The sequence below is a fragment of the Anarrhichthys ocellatus genome, unplaced genomic scaffold, assembly GCF_004355925.1.
Source record: "Anarrhichthys ocellatus isolate YVR2014 unplaced genomic scaffold, GSC_Weel_1.0 scaffold129, whole genome shotgun sequence".
Lineage (NCBI taxonomy): Eukaryota > Metazoa > Chordata > Actinopteri > Perciformes > Anarhichadidae > Anarrhichthys > Anarrhichthys ocellatus.
In genome coordinates, this window is record NW_022280159.1 from 442,393 (window position 1) to 446,834 (window position 4,442).

The 4,442-nt window shown below is 41.8% G+C and overlaps 1 protein-coding gene across 3 annotated transcripts in view; it reads left to right on the top strand.

Annotated features, from left to right (window-relative positions):
* LOC116399804 (microtubule-associated protein 4-like) overlaps positions 1-4,442 on the top strand; it is a 110,738-nt gene that overhangs the window by 73,319 nt on the left and 32,977 nt on the right. The gene's annotated exons all lie outside the window — the stretch shown is intronic.

A 4,442-nucleotide genomic window follows, 5' to 3' on the forward strand; every position in this document is an offset into this window, starting at 1 on the left:
TATATATATATATATATATATATATACGCAGACTCGTCACCGTCCCTGATGAGGCCGATGACCGTTGTCAAGGGGCCGCTGGCTGAAAACCTTCTTTCCAGCTTTTCGGTGTAGCTTCTCTTTGCTACCCTGTCTCCCTTGAACAGTGTGTTTCTGGTCTGGTTGTACAGAATCCTGTCCCCACTTCTGTAGGCCCCCTCTGTAGCTGCCAGAGTTTTTCATTAAACCAGGGTTTATTGTTGTTATATGTGCAGAAGGTTTTAATCGGCACACATATGTCCTCACAAACACAGATGTACAATGTCACAGTGTCAGTGAGCATCCAGGTCTGTAGCTGCAGCCTCAAAAACACTCCAATCATTGCAGACAAAGCAGGACTGTAGCTCCAGCTTTGCCTCGTTGGTCCATCTCCTCACAGTCTTCACCACAGGCTTTGCAGATTTTAGCTTCTGCCTGTAGGTCGGGAGAAGATGAACCAGACAATGATCAGAGAGTCCCAAAGCTGCACGGTGGACTGAGCGATATGCATCCTTTATGACAGTGTAGCAGTGGTCCAGTGTAATACAGACCATATCTGAATATATTTTTGAGATAGAGACTGATAGATGAGGTAAGGTAGGGTTTACCCAGCCTCTATTTTACCACATATTGTGGGAGCATTTCCCCCTGTTGAACATGACCTTGGTCTTTGTTGGGCTAGGTTGCCCAATGCTTTAAGCAACTAGAAGAATTGTCGGTTCAAGTAGAAATTCCGTTGGGAGAGAACACTGAATCCCAGATGGTGGCACTCCTCGAAGCCAATTTATGCTCTCTGCATCAAACATGAGTGCTGCATGGATCGTCAGTAGGTCACTCTGCAAAGCAGCATCAGTTAATTAAATGCCTAGAATGTAGCTGTGAATAAGTAGATGTAATGGAACACTGATAGTTAGCTCCTGCACACGGCTTCTCAGTCAAGTCCAGAAAGTCAGCGCTCTGCAAAATCATTCTAATCCTCCTTGCAAAGCTCCAGTGCAAATCCTGAGAGGTGTGGAGAGGGATACTGCATCGCTCATGAAGGCTCCGGTTCTTTTCAGGAAGGAGGAGGCAGAAATCTACATCGCACTCAGCCCCCCCATAGCTTCCCATAGGCATCTTCTATATATTAAATGAGGTAGCTAATTCAATTAGTAGTGTGTTGTAGGGGCATCATTACCATAGGGGCACCATAGGAATTGCCTAATGCCTAGACCACAGGTGTCAAACTCAAGGCCCGCGGGCCGAGTCCGGCCCGCCACGTCATTTTATGTGGCCCGCGAATCCGCCAGCAAAAAAAAATAAAAATAGTTTTGTTTTTTTTTTATTTTGGAAAAAAAATTAAGTTAGACTTGAAAATAAAAATATCCCCATGGTCGAAATTATGAGAAAGAAAGTTGAAATTATGAGATAGCATGTTGTCTGTGTACCGACATTAAAACTATCACAACAGGTGGACAGGAGAGGGAACAGCCCGTAAAGAGGTTTTCCAACAAGTGATTGAGTTGAAAAAGATCGACAAATAATCCCAAAATGTCCACGAAGAGAAAAATTTATGCAGAGGGAAGAAAATGTAATTTAAGATGGGAAAGCAAATACATGTCTGTGCTTCAAGGAGAAAAATGGGACTGTCTTCTGTGTTATGAGGCTGTGTCGGTGATGAAGGATACAATTCACGTCGGCATTTTGACACCAAACACGGAGCTAAATTTAGCCTCCAAGAAAAACATAAAATTGTCCAAGAATTAAAAGGCAGACTGCAATCACAGCAGAATATATTTACAAAAGCTACAGCCCTGTGCATGCTAAAGGTATGTGAGCAGGTGTGCTCCGACCGGATACAGACTTTTACAAATGTCAGTTTGTGAAGAAACACCATCGCAGACAGAGTTCAGGAACTACCAGCAATCTAACAACACAGCTAGCTAAGAGACGAGATTCATCATCTATCAATGTTTGTAAGAGGCTCAAGGCAGACTTGACTGTCAGTGAGGAGCTCTTGGATGTAGCTGCCATGCACGGGACGACGGCAGGGCGGGACATTAGTGATGCAAAGAGGTGACAAAAATAGCTTTGAACACAGTTAATATAATAACTTGTGTTTGATGATATTTGTCTTTGTTATTTTCTTTAAAAGTTAGATCTTTGATAGAGTAATGTGGGTTTCTTAACCCTAAATTAAAATGATTTATGTTATAATAACAGAAATGTGCTTAAATATCATTTTACATTTATATAACTGCATGTACAATATTTTTACACTTGAATAAACAATAATCAAAAGCAGAGAGAGTTATTTAACAATATGTTAGGAGTAGTTACAGTTATACAGTCTTACAGTTACAACTGGCCCTTTTGAGGGAAACCATGATGCTGATGTGGCCCGGAGTGAAAATGAGTTTGACACCCCTGGCCTAGACTATTAAACAGCCATGCAGAGCTATCAAACCTAATGAATCACAACAGATGACTCTTTTATCACAGACGATGTGTCACAGTTGGCAATGGACACACTTATTTGAAGGCCTGAGCTGAGCTATGTTCAGGCCCACAAAACCTACATTAACCCACATAGTAAACCCAACCCGAGCCCGAACCACGGCAGCAGATTGGGGCCCGAGCTCGGGATCGGTCCATTTTTCTGCGGTAGAAGAGTTAAATGATGCCGAATGCCCCCTTTCAAGGAAACGTGCACAGACCATGATGATGAAATCCTGGGTTAACAAAAACAGTTGATCGTACTCTATCATCGTGATGCCTATTATGTCTGACTGGGACTGAAGGCTTTGTCGAGCCAGATAATGCAAAAACAGCCTGGCTCTGTAGAGCTTGCTTCGTAGCACACCCCCTTCGATTCCTTTAGTCCTGAGAAAAACTGTAAAGCAATCTTGTATGAGCTAACTTTGTGCTACACGTGAACAGTCAGCTTAATGCTAATAGTCCACAGCTGCTTCCATTGTTCAATCAGAGGAGATTTAATCGACAAAAACAATTTATAACCATGAATATAATATAATCATTATATCCAGGCTATACAGACAGCTGAAAGTCATTCAAGTTGATTACCATCCCCGCAGTTCAAAACCGTTCAGTCTTAACATGAAGATGCACAATGAGCCTGTTTGTAGTTTTTGTAACTGTGCGTTAGCTGCTTTGAGTTGCTTTGAAAACCCACGTATCAAACTGCTAATTATAAGACAGCTTCTGTAGCTGACACATATCGCTACTTGGCAATCACGCCAACATGATTCACCTTTGTGAGTCATAGCTGTTTTGATCCAACATTTTTTTCATATCACGTCAGGAAGTGGGTTAGTACACACTGTAGTGCACTTGTTTTTTTACTGATAAAGTATAGGACTGTAGCTCAAATTGGAATTTGAGAGCATTGAACCCATTAGTTGGCATTATCTTTGTCAACGCCTTGCACTGCAAGCCTCTGCAGCTCCTCAGCAGGCTGATCTTCACCACATCCCAAGTTTTTCCACGAAAGACGAACAAATCCCTGATGCAGGATGCTTACCTCTGTTCCAGAGCTTACAGTCAGCAGTCAGTGTTAATCTGCACTGCGTCTGATCAAAAGAAATGCGGCCGTGGTGTTATTTTACACAACTGGGTATCGAATAAAGTTAAAAAAAGGTATCAAATGAGGTACCCTATGGGTATTAGTACCACATTAATGGTACTGGTATGATAGTTTTTCTTTAAAGATACCCATCCCTCTCTGTAACTCCTATCATCTTAACCTAACTATGAAAACAAAATGCCAAACTTAAAGCAACTTTGAAACGTTACAAAGTTACAAAAATGACAGTCGAGCCACCAGTACAGCCTAGACATTCCAAATGAAATATACCTGAATGTAATCAAATGAATCAATGTACTCAATTATACCGGTTAAGAGAACTATGGTAAGCTGGTGATAATAGGAACTTTGCAAAGTGAAAATGTGAAACTCACAGAATAATTTCAGTGAAGGCACAAATGAATCAAGCGTGAATCAAGACGAGAACACAAGGTTCAGGGCGCACACAGCATCATCTCATGACGTCAATGTGGTCAATTATAGCCTCGAAATATACATTTAGATTTGTTTTTTCTTTCTTTTACTTCTGTGGCTATTTCATAAAAAATTCCAATCAGTCTAGTCAGGATGATTACAGTCTTCAGAGATGTCTCACTCGTCTCTCACTCTGAATCAACATGTGAACAGTGGCTGTCAAATGGCGGCTGAGTAACTGAGTAACTGTCTATGTGCTTGTTTGCCACTTTACATGTGTGTGTGCGATCATGGTTCTTCATGTGTGTCACGTTTGTCGCTAGGGGCGCGATGCTGAAATTTTGCTCCAGCAAATGAGGGAATTTTCCGGGCTGTCATGTGAGAGAGAGAGAGAGAGAGAGAGAGAGAGAGAGAGAGAGAGAGAGAG